This window comes from Octodon degus, unplaced genomic scaffold (genome assembly GCF_000260255.1).
Source record: "Octodon degus isolate 3935 unplaced genomic scaffold, OctDeg1.0 scaffold00084, whole genome shotgun sequence".
Taxonomy (NCBI): domain Eukaryota; kingdom Metazoa; phylum Chordata; class Mammalia; order Rodentia; family Octodontidae; genus Octodon; species Octodon degus.
The window spans coordinates 7784613-7802501 of record NW_004524660.1 but is presented as its reverse complement, the minus strand read 5'-3'; the positions used below and the strand labels follow the sequence as shown (position 1 = coordinate 7802501).

Sequence of the window (17889 nt, the reverse complement as noted above, 5' to 3'; positions counted from 1 at the left end):
TATTGATCTGGATGTGATTAATGTTTAATTTTTCTATCACATATGTTTTATTGTTTTCCTTTCTTTCCCAAAATAGAAAAACAAGAGTGATTTTTAAAAGCAGCTCTCAGTTATCAGATGATCCTGAGGGAACTCTTGGGGTGTCGGCCCCACTGACAGCTGTAGGCTCCCCTCAGCAACGCTGGGGGCTGCCCTCGGCGTCCAGAGCTGACTGGAAGCTTTCAGCTGGAGACGAACCTGTAGCCAAAGACACATCACAAAGAAAAGCCCCTTGCTGACAGGCCTCCCCTGGCGGTGAAGAGACACACCTCCTCGCTGATCTGCAAGCCTTCGCCAGAAGTACAACTGAGCTAAGACTGCAAGGCAGCGAGATGCCTCCGGGAGTACTGACATCCCAAAAAGCTGATCCCCAGAAACTAAGGCAGATGAAATGCCAAGTAATTAGGAACTGATAATCAAACGATCAATGATATTAAGCGAAAGACAAATATTCACATAAATGAATCATCGGGAGCTTAAAAGCGATAGAAATAAGCAGATGAATGGATTGAGTATAAAATACAGGGTATGAAATGTCATGCCAGGAGAGAAAATAAAGCTTCAAAAAATAACCAGGCTCAAAATCTTTAAATGGAAACCTTTCCAACTGAAATAAAAAAACCTGACAGAAAATCTTGGTAAGATATGATGGATCAGCGGAAGGTATATGAAGACCTGTATACAAGGTAGAGCTATGAGACTTTTTGGAGGGTAATCAACAAAATGAAACATCAAAGAATCATTCAAATCTTTTTAGAGAAATAAGAAGAGGGCAGAGAAATACAGGCCAAAAGTATAGAAATAAAATAAAAAACAAAACAAAACAACAAAAAATGTATACTAATCTATTTACAGAAATTATTATGGAAAGTGTCTCTAATGGGGGAAGAGAAGGAAATACGAGTAAAAGAAGCATTTAGAATCCCAAGTAGACATAAATGAGAAAAGAATCACTCACTGAAATAGTATTTCAAAGTGCCAGAGGTTGAATGTAAAGAAAAGGATATTTAATGTTGCTAGAAATCAGCAAAAAATCATTCTCAAGGGCAAACTCATCAGAACAGCAACTGATTTCTCAATAGAAAATTTAAAATTCAGGAGGGCTTTAAATAAAATTTCCAAGCCTTAAAGAATGCTTGCCAACCCAGTCTATTATATCCCGCAAAGGTATCCTTCCAGGTTGAAGGAAAAATGAGGAAGTGCCACAGCAGCTACAAACAAAGGAAATGTATACTCACGAAGCCAGCAATGCTGGAAGTGCTTACGGGAATCCTAAACGCGTCAACAACAACAGATTCACTGCCACCGTTGTAGCATTGTGGAAAACAATTCAGTGTCCTAATCAAAGATGATGGTGAAAGCAACAGTTACAAGGACAAGCGAAAGGTTAAGTCCCACTGGGAGGTAGACAAACCACTGAGAAACGGAGGTGAATCAAGCTCTAGAAAAGAGGACAAGGCAAGACATAGCACATGCCTTTCAGTAGGAATAATTAAACTGCAAGGTCTTAACTCGGCAACTAGAGAACACAGTCTGGCAGAAGGGATAAAGCGAAAGACCAGGCTACGTGTTGTTTTAAAGAAACAACCTCATCTACAGAGATATTCCAATTCAAATCAAAGGATGAGGACACCATACCCCAAGAAGCTGGAGTGCAAAATCAAGCAGAAACAGCTACAGGTGGGGTGACAAAAACATGGTGAATGTTTACACTGAAAGTTCATTACAGTAAGACTCATTGCGGTGAGTCCCCCTCAGAATACTCGACCTCACGAAACACACATAGGCGACTGCCTCTGCTACTTTCTGCAGCAGCTCTAGAAATTCTGTTTCATGAATGTCCTCACATGGTACAGAAAAGTACAGTGATCGTTGCTGCTGTCATTACCCACGGGAAAGCAGTCTTAGGAAAGGAATTTAGCTGTGTCCTCAGTGGACCCAGACGCACGAGACCTGCAGCCCTCTCCAGAGCCAGTACAGTCGTCTCAGGTTGTTGAGGCGCCACAGCTGTATGACTAAGGTTGTGAAACACGACATCTAGAGCTCCTTCAGAAAGTCGCAAGAACGGTGGAGTCAGTTCACCCAAAGCAAGGGGGAGTCTCTTGAAGGACACTAATAGCAAGCTCTCTTTTACTGTAATATATTTTTGAAATGCAAATGTTCACCACATTTTCAATCGCCCTTTATACTTTTGCCTAACGAAGCAGATTTTAAACCACTGCCTATCAAAGGAGACCAAGAAGGCCACTTCACCTTGTTAAGGGGACCGATTCGTGACAAAGCAGTAACACCCGTGAATGTGTGCACCCCGAATGCTTAGCCCCCCAGTAGCACAAGCAAGCACTCCTTGCCACAGAAGATCACAGTGGAATCCTGGGGAGGAGTCTCAAGCTCCACAGTCACAAATGGTCATCCGGACTAGAAACAAGTAAGCAGCACTATTATGTGGGGTGATTCAGATGTGCTATAACTGCTTAATTATTTTAATTAATACATTGAAAAACACATGGCTGTTAATCTCTCGCAGAGGACTCACTCTTGTTTTGAACCCTTATCTCTGTTCTGAAAGTCCTCTTTCACATTTCTTATCAGGTGAATAAAGTAAGTGACATATACCCTAATGTTTTCCTATGTGTGTGTGGCACTGGGAACTGAACTCATGACTTTGCACGTGCCAGGCAGGTGCTGTGCCACTTGAGCTATACCTCAGCCCCACCCTAACGTCTTTATATGAAATGAATTGTCATAAAAATTTGATCAATGATGGTAGATCAAATAATGTAACAGTTTACATGAATATATATGTCATCAAAGACACACTTATTAATTCCCTTCAAAACATTTAAAATACTCCTCTGCTTCAAACACTCTTAGCTCATCCTTCTTGGTAATATTTCCTTTCTTGTAATGAATTTTTAAAAAATTAAGCGCTCTCTGCATTTTTCAATCACTCCTTAGGGTTACTTCATCCATGGTGAAGTAACACTGGGAACCTGGAAAGAATTGGCAAAAAACCAGGCAATGTACCTCTGACCCAAGGAAATTAGATTCAGATTTCTTGGAGGTCCCTGAAATGAAAGGAGGCCTGGCCCACTAGGGGGCACTTTAGCTGCTCTGTGGCTAAACTCCTTGGCCAGTGTTGTGATCAGCATAGAAATCATCAGAGCATTTATGGGCTGAACTGTGATAGATTTGAACACTTCTGAATTGCACCTGAGGTATCTGAGTAAACACCTGAGGCCAAGCATGAGTCAACATTAATAAGATACACATGATATCCAAATGGCTGCATGAACACAGCAGAGGAGTTGTGTGGAAGTTCATGCCAGGTCCTCCACAATCCTACTTGCATTCTACCAAGTTAGGGCCTTTATCAATTACCCAACTTCCGTGAGTTTGCAGCTGGCCTGGTTGCTATGCTCGTGAAGTTTCTGTCCTCCACACTTCAGCAGTTACAAGTCGCCTTGACGTCCACTCGGGCATCTCAAGCTGTCCCGATGCGGTGTGCACGTCCAGTCTTGTCCCAGGACAGAGTCTGTGCTTCCGGTCCTGTCCTCTGGGCTGAGTGGCACCCATGCCCACATGCCACAAAGAGCATTCAGAAGGAGATCAGTTGTGCTTACTTTTCTTCAGGAGTACAGAGGACAACATCTCTGAGAGTAAAATACACCAGGGACTGTGACAAGGACACCGACAGGTGCATGCAGCGCAGCAGGCAACATTCCGGCCACACTGCTCGCACCATGAGCACCACCTGGACCAAAATGCCAGGGGGCCCAAAGCTGTCACCATGTTGGGGCGTAGCACCCCTAAGGATGCTCTGAAAGACTATCAATCCCGATCTTTCACAAAGAAGACATTTCCTGCAAAAATATCACACCGCTGGCTAGAGGAAAATTTCCAGACCAAAGCTCGCCCCAGCAGAGGTGTGACCTCCAGGCCCAGCACTCCGTGGGGCCAACGCTTGTCTGCTTTTCTTCTCAGTTGTCACAAGGTCAGAACATCCAGTGCCTGGCATCGTTACTGTTGCTGTTGTATTTTCTTGTCTATTTTCTGTCCCACCACAGCAATCTAAGTTCTCTTACTACAAGAACTTATTTTAGTCATCATATTATCTTTCATGTTATCCTTTGTGCTAGCAAAACATCAAACTAATTCAATTTTTAAATTTTCTTTCAAGACAGGGTCTCTCTGGGTGTAGGCTGAACTTAAAGTCATTCTGCATCTCAGGCTGCCTCGAACTTGCAGCGATCCTCCTGCCTCAGTCTCCTCAGTGCAGGATTATAGGCATGCATCTCCACACCCAGCTTTAATTCTTATTACATAGTTCAGTAAAGACTTTTTTGTCACCTACACTATGAATCTTTCAGAGGATTTCAATAATTTAAGTAGGGGAATGGATGTGAGTGTTTTACTTACCATCTCATCCCAGGTACAGATTTAGCTTGGGGGCAACACCATCATTGCCTAAATCCTGGTGCTTCAGGCACGTGATTTGACAGAGGACAGAATTTACTTTTTCATTTAAAGGGCATTTAAATCTGAAGAAATTTAATTAACTAAGAATTTGTATTGGTGTAGGAAAACAGCATTGAGCAGAATATATCTTGTTTCGTTTTAAACTATGACAAATATTGAAGATGAGTAAATTAATATTGTGAGCATAAATTCAGCTGGTTTTCATTGTGATTTTTCTCCTTAGAGAAGGACATCATGCCTACCACCCAATACTATTTAAATAATGTATGCATAAGAACTATCTGTATATATCAAGGGCTAGATGTTTACGAAGGTTAATATTCCTTCAATGAGAAAAATCACTAAGCTCTAGAAGACTGGACTATTTTGCAGTGAAATTTTAGAATTTTTCTTCAGCTATTAACATTAAATTGTTAATCTTTTTCAGATAATGAGTAGACTATTCTTTAAGTACTTATTCCTACTAATATTTACCTCATGTAATTTGCTTTTTGCGTGAATACACAGAGTTGTTAGAAAGAGCCCTGACCCCTTCACAGCGCCATGAGGCTGCTGCTGCTGCTGCTGTCGGCCGTCGGGCTGTGCTGCGCTCAGTACGCCCCGCACACGCAGCAGGGCCGCACCTCGAGCCTGCACCTGCTCGAGCCGCGCTGGGCGGCCATCACCCTGGAGTGCGAGCGCTACTTAGCTCTGCAGGGCTTCGGGGCGTGCAGGCGGGCGTCACCCGCAGCGCGCATGGCAGTGTCGTGAGCCTGTACTACATAACTTTAATTAGCTTCAGGAGTTTGGAACAATATTGTTGTGAATGGAAGCAGTCTGTAGCAGTTTTCCGAAGAACAAAAAAATTAGTGTTGCTGACAAATTTTTCTTTTGTTTAGCGACACAAACTCAAAAAGTTTTCTAGTCTCAACTGATTTTTAACGTCTCAAAAATTGCAGGGGCCGGGGAGATGGCTGAGTGGAATAAGAGCTTTCCTGGCAAGCACAAGAGCCTGAGTTCAATCCTCAGTTCCTCAAAAAAAATCAAAAATTGCACTTTTCATTTTTTCAGAGTTACAGTACTTCCTGTTCTCTCGATTTACCATTTACAAATATATTTGACCAAGAGGTGAAAATGCAGACAGTTGATTCTTCATGCTTGATTTTTGTCTGTTTGGTTGTTTCTGAGACCCCATCTCATTTTCTGGACCAGGCTGGCCATGAACTCATGGAACGCAGGCTGGCCTTGAATTTGCAGAGGTCCTCCTTCCTTAGCTCCCACGTGCTAGTCATATAGGGGAGTGAAACTCCCAAGCTCAAACATACCTGGGCCGAGTTCATGTTCTCTAAAACTGAAGAATGAATTTTAGAAGCACTGGAGGCTAAAAGCAGAATATATATACTGGGGGAAAGAAAGTTCCTGTCTGAGAGAGGGACAGAAGTGGGACCCAAGTGGGTTGCCCCTCATACTTGATTTTAATTGATAGAAATTGCAGTTATGAAAAGGAAAAAGTATTTTGAAGTCTCGTGAACATGCAACATGCTTTAGATTTCTACCTGAAGGGCAGCTGAAGTGGATGCTCTGCTCTCTGCTTTATGTGGACGCCGTGATTAACCACATGTGTGGCTCAGGCACTGGAGCAGGAACCAGCAGCACTTGTGGGAGCTACTACAATGCAGTAGTGGTAGTACAGGAGTTTCCAGCAGTCCCGTACTCTGCTTGGGACTTCGGTGATGCTAAATGTGAAACTGGAGGTGAAGAAATTCAGAACTATTAAGATGCTGTTCAGGTAATTTTTTCTTAAACTAATGATCAGAGCCAAGAACTGTCCACACCTTTAATTTAACCAGTGTACATTATTAAATATCATGCTAGATACTGAGTTTTCTTTTTTGGTACCAGGAATCAAACTCAGGATTGCCAGTGTGCCTGCCATGGGCCTTGTGCCACTGAGCCATCTCCCTGCCCCTAAATACTGAGTTAGATTCCTTAGCCGGGCAGTTTACTAGTCCTAACTGGTGCAAGTATGATGCAATATTCAAGTCCTTTCCCTTGTCTCGAGGTTGGGAATTTACCCAATCGAGAAGCAGCTGCCTAACTCTGTGTGCCTGTTTCCTCCTCTGTACCCCTGCAAAAAAAGTGAGTGGAAGAAGAAACATTTTTCCAATAAATGAAAAGCTGATCTCTTTATTTAATTCAGTCCCCAATTTATAGTAGAAATTATTTCAAATACGTTCATTCACAATAGAATGTCAGTATTCCCAGTGTCCTTGCAAAAGGGGCATGGTGTAAATGTGAACTGGTGAATAAAGGGATCCTCAGGTGAGAAACGGTATGTCATGAGTGAGTCGGAGGATTTTACCCCACCAGGTCAGGGACTGCCGCCTCTCCGGCCTTCTGGATCTCGCCCTGGGGAAGGACTACGTGCGCACCAAGATTGCTGCCTACATGAACAGCCTCATCGACATGAGGGTGGCGGGGTTCAGGCTAGATGCTTCGAAGCACACGTGGCCCGGGGACATCAAGGCGATTCTGGACAAGCTGCACGATCTGATACACACACTGGTTCTCTGCAGGAAACCGGCCTTTCATCTTCCAGGAGGCGCAGCAGTGCATGCACACGCATCTGCCACGGGAGAGAACAGTGCGCGGCACTGGTCCGGAGCGGTGCATGGCCGCTTTCAGCATGTGATTTCTGCGAGGCCGTGGACCACTCACAGAGAAGTGCTCTTACTTCCTTTGTTGAAAGTTAGCTCATCTGATTCATTCAGGTAGGCTGTACGGAAACGGAAAATGTTTCTCCAGACCAAAAAATAGACGGTGCTCCTTACCATCTCCTTGGGACTGAGCTGAAGACAGGAAATTGCGGAATCGTTATCTCAAACAAGTCTACTGTAGTTTAGATCTGAGCTAGGCCATGACAGGATTAGCTTCTGAAACTCGGCTCTGTGGCGGGAGGTGGGGTAAAGCTTTTTGGAGGAAAGTTGATCAAGATTTTCTGCAGTCTTTCTTTCCGTGTAAAGGGAGCACCTGTTAGAAGGATGATGTTTTGGTTTTCTGTGCAACTTAAATTAATTAATATTTATCGAACACTGAGAAATAATGGCAGTCAGATAACAAATGCTGCGGTGATGGGCGCTGCTGTAACGGTTCTGCTTGTGGAAGGATAAATGAGGTCAGCATTCTTTTTTCTTTTTCTTTTTTTTTCTGTACTTAGGGGAAGTCCTACAGGGTCTACAGGGTCTCACTATGTAGATTGGACTCATGGTGATTCTTCTGTGTTCAGCCTCCCAAGCGCTGGGATTACAGGCATGTGCCACCATGCCCAGTCTCAATTGCTGTCTCGGCATACCCCGGGGCAGGGCCAGCACGGCATGCTGGGGGTGGAACCCCCGGCCCCTGCGCTCTGCCCGTGCAGATGCTTTAGTCCGCTGAGCTATCCGGCCGGCCGGGAGATCCGCATTCTTCAAGGACAGTACGTCACCTTGTAGCTCAGGTTCTTTCAATATGACAGCATGTACTGTTGTTTCTTCAAATGAAGAAAAGATACGAGGAAGATATTTTGGAGGATTTGGAGAAACGTAACAGTCTGAAGATATTTTAATACAACTTTAAATTTCTGATGTAAGATAGCTTTCCTCTTTCTTTCTCTGAACTGATTGATCTGGGTCATGAATCAATTAAAAGTGAATACATTGGAACTGGCCATGTGACAGAATTCAAATAAGATAAAAACTAAGCATAGTTATTCATAAGTGGGAGGGACAGAGGATCTTTCTTACTTAAAGTAAAATTCTATTTGTCATTTGAAGTTTTTCGCAGATCTAGTTGACATCTTACCTGATAGAGGTAAGCATAAATCCTTGCTAATTTCAGTTATTAAGATGTTTGTTATTAATAATGAGTGTTAGGTGTTTCTAACCCAATCACCCATCTTTTTAAAGTTTAGAATGTCAAATGAAGCAGATATTTTAGAAACTGAACACATCATGTTGAGGTTTCATCCTATGCATTTTATTAGAATTCTAGGTTTGATTAATGTTTACCTCCAGAAAGCGAAATTCAGTTGATTAAAATGTACTTATTATCACAACTCACCATTTTACCATAATCTAGAATTTACATCTATGATATTATTAATTAATTTCAAATATAAAAATACAACCCTACGGCACTGAGGCCCATTTTAACTCCGTCTCATCTTCTCTACGACATGATATGAATGCTCATCCTGTGGCATTCATGTAAGTTGCAATACACTGAAATTGATAATTCTAAGTGGATTGCACAATCTCACGCAATATCTGCTCAGTTACAGAACTTTTCTGATGCTTCTATGGAGAAAAAGATACAGTTTAGACACTGTGATAATTGTGAAAGAGTTCATATGTAATATGTGGCATGTATGTACACACTTGCTTTTAAATGTAGGAACTGGGGAGAAAGTTGGGGGCTTGTGTCATCTGACGGAGCCCTTGTCTGCACCTTTAACCACGACAGTCGAGGGGTCATGGGGCTGGAGGAGTGTCTGTCCTCCATTCGGGGATGCTAGACAGGAAGCGACCCTGAGTTTTCTACCTGCCCTTAATGATGGCAAATATTCTTTGCCTATAGTGCCGTTTTGTAGTTTTCACAATGCGGTATAAAACGGCAGTGGGACTTATGTTTGTTTATCCTGATGGACTTATACAAGTGCTGTCACACTACCTGTGGGGCTGAAGTTTTCAGAATGGACATGCAAGTGTGAGAGGTGTTCAAAATATCTCTTTCTCAATAAAAAAGCAGGCTGCTAAAAAATTCACATAAAATATGTTTGGGATTTATTCATCAAGTATGGGTTTAAGTGTACATTTTTTATCACATGACACGATTTTAGATTTATATCCCTTGCAAGTGTACATTGGATTTTGAAACAATGTATTTAAAAGCACAGCATCAAAATTTAAACGAATTCCATGGAGATTAGAATGCATCTCTCTGCATGTCTGACTAATATTTGTATAAAATCAAGTAATATTAATTTTGCAATTATTGTATTATTATGAAGGACTTTTGCATACTTACCTAATCTTATAGGGGCTGCGTAACATCTGTATCTTACAGAGGAGGAAAGTGCGGCGGAGAAGCATTACTGAGACCCTTTTCTCAGGCACGCACGCTAGCGCCTGTGTTCTCACACGAGTTTCCCCGCCAGCAAGCCTCTTGCTGGTTCAGTGCCATGAACTGGTGGTACTCAGGGCCCAACTGAGAGCAGAGAAGATCTGAGCACAGAACTTTATTGTCCTGGCTTGCAATGCGGCACTGCAGAACAAGTCTGGAGAGAAAACAGTGGTCAGGAAAGGTCCCTCAAAACATGGGCGAAGTTGGATTCTAGATAAAGATACAGCAGAGAGCAGAAGGAAAATGGGAATTTGTGTACAAACACTTGAGACCAGGCCAGCTGTGGTTGTGACGCCTGCAGTCCCAGCACTCAGGAGGCTGAGGCAGGAGGATCTCAGCGAATCAGAGACCACACTGTGCTACATGGTGAGTTCAAAGCCACCCTGGAAGACATAGTGAGATCCTGCCTCAAAAAAAAAAATCTGAGATCTTCTTTTTAAAATAATTAACGATGAGAATGACCAGCTTGGGCCTGCAGGTAACAATGGAGTAACGAAAGAAGTGACATCAGTGCAGATACCGCCTGAGGCAAGGGCCGGGTCTGGGTCATGGGTGTCTAACAAGGTGGCTGCTTTTATCACACGGGGGGGGGGGGTGTTTCTCTACATGTTCGCTGGTGGTCTTCAGCCTTTCTGCATGCTGCCCACCACTGACCAGCAGAGTGCTAAGTCTTCTCTAAGACTATGGTTAGCTCCCAGAAAAACACCAGTGCTGGAGAGGTGTCTCAATTGTCTTCTTCTGAGACTTTGACAACTGAGCGTTTCATGCCACGTAGTTCTTTCTGTCTTGTGTGTATCAGTGCTGAATTTAATTTAAGTAATAAATCATATTTTTCAGGTCACTGTCCACCACCCTGCAAACTGGTCTCCTTGCCGGCACGTACCACAATGTCATTTCTGGGGATAAATTTGGTGGCAACTGCACAGGAATTAAAACCCAGGTTTCTAATGTTGGCCAGCCTCGGTTTGCAGTTAGTCACTTGGCTGAAAACCCCTTTATTGCTCTCCGTGCTGATGCAAAGTTATAAACCTCAAACAAAATGCCATATAATCCTAACCATGTGTGCTTCTGTTTTTCTATGTATATTAAAATTAGAATGCACTAGCTTTTAGGACTCCTGTGAATAATCAAATTGATTACTTGTCATAAATAAAAACAGAAGAAACATTAAAAAATCTCACATAATTATGTAAGTAGGATAGAACTTTATTTTTTTATTTTTTATTTTTTATTTGCAGAACCGGGGATTGAACTCAGGGCCTTGGGCTTGCCAGGCAAGCGCTTATTCTACTGAGCCATCTCCCCAGCCCCAGTATAGAACTTTAGCCAAGCTGCTATTATATTTTAAAAGAGGCCCTTGAATTTGTCAAAAATATTTCTAAGCATTCAGAAAGGCATCCTGACAAATAGGTTTGTTGTAATTAACACTGTTTGTCCAATATGTATCTCTAATTGATTTCTGTGTAGAAGTTCCCCATGAATGATTCTATCAAGGAGGCTTGTGGTTAATGAGGATTCCTATAAAATGATAGTTAATTTGTATAGTTTTCATAATGCTAGCTTGAAATTAATGCAATTACAAAGAGAACCTTACAGAATTTGTAAAGTTTAGTTATACTGAGCTTACATCTCCTTTCCTCATTTTCCTTCTATGGCTTTGACTTGCTATTGTATTCATTCTGTCTCTCCTGTGAGTTTATTTAGCACGTTCAACACTAGATTCTGTAATTTTCCTAGTCCTTAGGTGTCTATTCTGCTCCATCTTGATTTTAAACATACACTCTATGGCTTTACCTAAGTCTTGTGACTCTGATTTCCATGCTTTTGACAGTAACTATTGAAGTTATAAATTCAGCACTCTCCTTTATTTCTGCACTGCAGTCAGCTGTCTGCTGGGTAGCACATTTGATAGACTTTGGTTACAGCTTTACTCCACTGACATTGGGCTACAGTTCACACTCTATGTGCATCTCATCAAAAGAACATGCAACAAACAAGAAATTGCACGCAACTGGTTCATTATTTACAGATCAGCCCCAGGAGAAAGCAGGAGTGCGTCCACGGTGATCCAGATTCCAAACTCAGGAAAGCTGCCCGGGGGAGGTGAGTCTCACCTACATCAGCCCCATAGACACAGCAGAGCTGAGTCGGCCTTGGCGTCGCTGTCTCAGGAATTACTGGATTCACTGTTGAGAACAGCACTGGAGAAATGGGAAAAGGCTGGTTTGTGTCATTACCACCAGCAAATTGCCTGTGTTTGTCTCTACAATATTCTTCCTTTCTCTACCATGTTAAGTAATGTGTGCCCCGTTCCACAAATGGCTATGCCCTGCGTAAAGACACATACTCAGCCGAGGGAGTCTTTAAGGACCTTGATTCTTGTGATGGAGAGAGAGGGAGGGTGAGGAAATGACTTACTACGAAGGGTAGAACAAAATTTATGAATCATATAAACCAAAGTTTTTAGAATATTTGCATTCTGTTTTGCAGATATGTAAAAGAAATTTCTTTCAATTATTTTGAAAGGAACTGGAAAAATCTGAGGCTTAATGTTAGTCTGATTCTCAGTTTTTTTTCCTGTTTTATCATTAACAACAACAACGACAAAAATTGGATATGAAGAAAAATGTACTATATAACAGATGTGGCTTATAACTGCTCCAGGAAATAATAATATTTAAAAAGCATTAAAAAGCTCCAATGAAAAGAATACTTGTAGAACACAAGCACATGTGATATATTAAAGGCCTTTAAAGGCATTTTTACAAGCAGTTAAATTCATAGTGTGTTTGCTGTTTTCATGACTGAAAACAAAAAAAGGATGTTTTGCTTAGAGTCACCCATATACTTTATTTTTAGATTGAAAAAAATCAGTTGAAAAGATGTAGTTATAAATACCATTGTTTACTAGATGAAAAAGTGAATTTATTACTATGCTACAATTTTATGTTTGTCAAATTTCTTTTTTTTCTGCAGTACTTTTAAAGATTATTTTTATGCCATATCCAATTCAGGAAATATGCATATAAAAAATTTCTCCCTGGTAAAATGGAAAAAATATATCTATTACTGCCTATATTAATCAAGAAGGCATTTATAATAGACAAAACACTATTTGTGCCTAAAGTCACACTTGCATTTCTACAGTAAATATATTTTTGTTACACTTAATGCAAAGCGTTTGTGAAAATATAGTTCAGATGAAGGAAAACATCAAGCAACCCAATTGGGGCAGAGAGGAGTGTTGTAATGTGCTTCCGAATCTCGCCGTATTTAGCATGCTGAAATCTAGCTTGTATCAGGGACTTCAGCGTTGTCTTTACTGAAAGCACTGACTAAACCGTCCTTGTGCCTGCTGGTGTCCTAAGGGTCACCGAAGCCACAGACGTGGCTCGGGACCACGGTCTCACTATTACGCTTATCTCCCCTGCTCATTGATCTCTGGATGAGATTCCTGCTCAGATCTGCACGTGGACATCACATCACCCGAGGAGCGCCCCCCCCACGAGTGTAGCACACCCCTCTCCTTCCCTGCAGAGATTTAGGTCTAGCTGTACCTGGGGGCGCGTGCTCTCAGAGGGCGTGGCCAGATCATGCGTGTGGGATACTGGATCGTGGGTGTGGTGTGACGCTAAGTTGCCCTCTGATGGTTTAGTACACTTCGGGTGTCAGTGATGGATTTGCTGAAGAGCAAGCACTCACCCCGAGTGTGCGTGGCACCAGTTACCTGACTTGTAACCCGGATGGTGTAGAAATGCAGAGCAGGAGGGCCGGTCACTGCTTCTCCTGCTGTGCGGCGAGCTCCTCCTCTGCCATGCGGCCCTGCCCGGGAGCCAGCTGACTGCGGACCGAAAACTCCACAAACTGTGATCTCAAATAAAGCTCTCCTCCTTTCACTCCGGGTTCTTGCCATTTTGTTCATGCACTGAGAAAATAGCTAAGACATTGCCTTTTGTTTCTGGGGGGCACCAAGGCCGAGTAACTCAGCGATTGTCAAGGTATGCTGGGCATCGCGATCAACGAGTCATTAACAATCCTCTGTGCTGGCATTCTGGTCACACAGCTGGAATGCCAGGTGGAAGTTTCCAGTCGCTGCCCGAAGCTGAAAGGGGGGTCCGAGCCTTATTTACATGACTCTTTTTTTTTTAAATAATTTATTCTCTCTCTTTCCCAGTCATTTTTTCTCTGCAGTTTTTCTCATCTAAGAATAGTGAGGTTGCAAGAGTCGGTCCTCCCTGGTGCTAGTAAGACTCCACAGATGAAACCCGAGGTAATGGCCAGCCACAGCACAGTGTGCCCAAGACTCGTCACCATGCAGATTCTTTGGCGCCTTTGTTTTTGTCCTACTTCTACAAAACTCAACAGCTATTCTCCACAGTTGAAGACAGGTCAAATAATGTTAAACTCTTGCTCTTCTCCTATGGCCACACTGCAGTACATTTCTTTCTTATTTACCATCTCTCTCCTCCATGATAATTGTATTGTCATTTGCATTATCACAGCAAGTGACTATATATGCTCTCTTATGACTAGCAGAGGCAGGCACCTGGCCTCATACTGAAATTATAAACTGACAGAGAGTAGCTGTCCAGAGTCCATGTAGTTTCTAATTCAGTTTTAGGTCATAAGATACGCAGGAGTATCTCCTTAAAACCTCATGCTCAGTTGTGTATATTATGACCAAGTATCCTATGTGAGCTCTAGGCACATGTAAAGATGAAATGAACTTGTGTGTTGCAACAGATGCCCACATTAACCAATACAACATTTATTTTTCTACCACATCAAGTGCTGTGACAAGACCAGGAATTTTCAGGGTGGTACGGCCTAGGCCATACTTGGTGTTTTGAAACATGTTACTCATATGTAAGCAGAGAAGAAAGTTGGAAAACCAAGATACATGTGTGTGCACTGATAAAAGTCTAGGAGGATGAATACACAATAGCGTATGGAAAATAGGTGGCTAGGGCAGAAAGAAGGGGAACAGTGCATATGCTGATACGGTGAGAAAGGACAAGAAAAAGTTCTTTAGATGGATCAAGAGATTGATAAGAAAGAGAAGGAAGAATATTTCAAGAAGAACAGGTATGCAAAGGTATTTAGAGATAAGGGAGTATGTGCCAATGAATAGAAAACTTGGTTAGTAAGTCCATATATACAGATTTATAGGGATTCGGGAGAATTACACCCAAAATTATAGTGAGACTAACAGAACAATCCCAAAATTGACCAACAGAATTTCCCAAAATGAAATTCTCACTAGGTTTGATAGGCCATGTGACAGTGAAAGGTGATTTTTTTTTCACATTTTAATTGTCATATCTTTTGTGTGGAAATTTTATTTTATTTTATTGAGAAACATAGCAATGAGACAGTTTCAAAACTGATTAATAGAGTTTCAATAGTTAATACATTGTACATTGTTATCTTCTTAGTGATTATCCATGTTCAAACACATTAGTGCAAATCTTTCTTTTCATTGAATTAAGTGAAAGTAGCTGTATATCTATCCTAACTATTCTGCATATACAGATACAAAATGGTCCTTCCTTTGTATCCCCTTTTTTGTTTAGTCCTGACAGAGATAAGTATTCCATTGGCATCTAAATACTATATGTGCGTAAATTCTGCAAAACAATGGAACACAGTCCAGCAGTCCACAATAGTAGTGGGTTAACCACAGAAGTTGTTGACTTGAGCCTTTCAAACCTCATCATATTAATATGGCTTTGCTTTATATACCTTGTTTTTATACTTTTCTGCTGGATGGTTAAGACCAACATAAATCAAGACCTATATAACAAGAAATGTAAACTTTTGTATCTGATAAGGTCAGTCAAGTACCCTCAGGATTTATCCAGTAACCATATACCACAGTTTGCAGATCCTTTGTCAGTGTCAGCCATGTGGATCAGTCATGGCCATTGCTTGACCAATTTGCTCTCTGTGAAAGCCTGAGAGAATGTTTTCTCTTCATGTGACTCTTTTTAGGCACACTCTATGACATCGATCACATTGCTCTGTGGCCCCATAATCTCCTTGATCAGAAAATTTGGGATACAACTGAGTTACATGATGTTACAGTATAGGTTCTCCTATGTCTTCACTGACCTCGAAAAGCTAGGGTCAAAATATTGGCTGTCCTTCAGTCCTTCCATTTCTCTAACTTTTTGTCTGCAAACTTAGGTTGTTAACCCTCTAGAAGAAAAGCTTATTATCACCCTACAACATATGCAGTTGGGTTTAAAGTCACTATATGTCTGACTATCAAACATCTTAGGTATAACGTGGAAGAGATATTTTCCATCAAGTATTGATATGATAAACTTCAAGTCCCTACAAAATAGGGAGAAAAAATCTAAAAAATGAAAAATATTTGAAGAATATGAATAAACAATTACATATTTTTACACAGAAATTTAGAAATCTAACCATATACAGCATTGCAGCAAGACAGTCCAGTGACATTTTTTTCCTTGTCTTGCTTTTCATTTATTACTCATTTATTTATTTATTTTTTTTTCCTTTTTTTAAAAGAAAAGCAAACAAACAAACATTTACTTTAGAGACAGTATGGTAATAATTGGTATGTCATGACAAGAAGTACGTATTTAGAAGACCAGAATGACAGGCATTCCAAGTGTGACCCTTCTATTGCATATTGCTATCTTCAGTGCAGTTGCTTGGGTCACAGGTATCAGCACATACAGTTAGTCAGGGTGAGAATCCTACCAATTAACCGCTAGTTTCAAAAACCTGCTGATGTTTCCCAAGATCATTGCCTTACCCATCCTGTGTGTATAAATATATGACTTTGACCCCATCATGTTTCCTAGCTTTTCTCCTTGTCCTCTCCTCATTGTCCAATCCTCAAGTTCTCATTTTCCTTTTAATTGTGTTATACCTCTCTATTTGTATTTCTTCTTTTGAGTTCTTATATTAGGGAGATGATATGATATTTACACATGTCTGATTTACTTCACTTATGAGTGTATCTTCAAGTGACATCCACTTAAAAATAAATGCTTCAAGTTTATCATTCTTTATAGCTGAGTAATATTCTATTATATAAAAATACCACACCTTTTTCAACCATTCCTCACGTGACGGTCATCTTGGTTGTTTCCAAGATTTGGCTACCACAAATTGTGCTGCTATAAACATAGGTACACATATATCAATATGATACGACATTTTCAGTTTCACCAGGAAAATTCCCAATAGGGGGATAGCTAGCTTGAATGGGATTTTCAGTCCTAGATTTTTAAGGAATTTCCACACTGATTTTCATAATGGATGCACCAGTCTACATTTCCATCAGCAGTAGAGAAGGGTTCCTTTTTTCCCACAGCCTCTCCAACATTTGTTGTTGGTTGATTTCTTTATGACAGCCAATCTTTCTGGGGTGAGATGGTATCTCAGTGTTGTTTTAATTTGCATTTCACAGATGGCTAGTGATGTAGAGCATTTTTTCATATATTTATTTGGTTTTATAATTTCGTCCTCTGAGAAGTGTGTGTTTATCTTGGATGCCCAATTCTGGATTGGGTCTTTAAATTTTGGGGCTCTAAAGTTTTTTAGTTCTTTATAAATTCTAGAGAGCAGACCTTCGTCTGAGTGGTTATTAGTTAAGATTTTTTCGAAATTTGTGGGTTGTCTTTTCACTCTGTTAGCAATTTCTTTTGATGTGCAAAAATGTCTCAATAAGAGGTGGTCTCATTTGTTAATTCTTTCAAGTGTTACCCATGCAATTTGATTTTTGTTCATGAACTCTTTGCTTACCCCTATGTGTTCAAGAGATCCTCCTACTTTCTCTTCCAGGAGATTTAGTGTTCTGTTTTAATGTTTAGAACTCTAATCCATTTTAACTTTAGTTTAGTGCATGTTGATAGACCTGGGTCAAGTTTTAGCTTTCAGCATATAGAAAGCCAGTTTTTCTAGCACCGTTTGTTAAAGAGGCTATTTCTCTTCCAGTAAGCGTGTTTGGCCACTTTGTTGAAGATCAGGTGGCTGAGTGTGTTTGTACAGGCCTCTACATCTTCTAATCTATTCCATTCATCCTCAGGTCTATTTCTTTGCCAATGCCATGCTGATTTTATCACAGTAGCTTTGTAGTATAATTTCAGGAATTGTAATGCCTCCTGCCTGTCTTGTTGGCCAGGATTGCCTTTGCTATTCTAGGTCTTTTCTGGTGCGAAATAAATTATAGGAATGATTTCTCTAGGTCTAGGA

At 41.1% G+C, this 17889-nt stretch overlaps 1 pseudogene; it reads left to right on the top strand.

The window, feature by feature from the left end:
- Positions 1 to 5061: 5061 nt before the first annotated feature.
- On the top strand, positions 5062 to 9066 carry LOC101575721 (annotated as a pseudogene).
- Positions 9067 to 17889: the final 8823 nt, after the last annotated feature.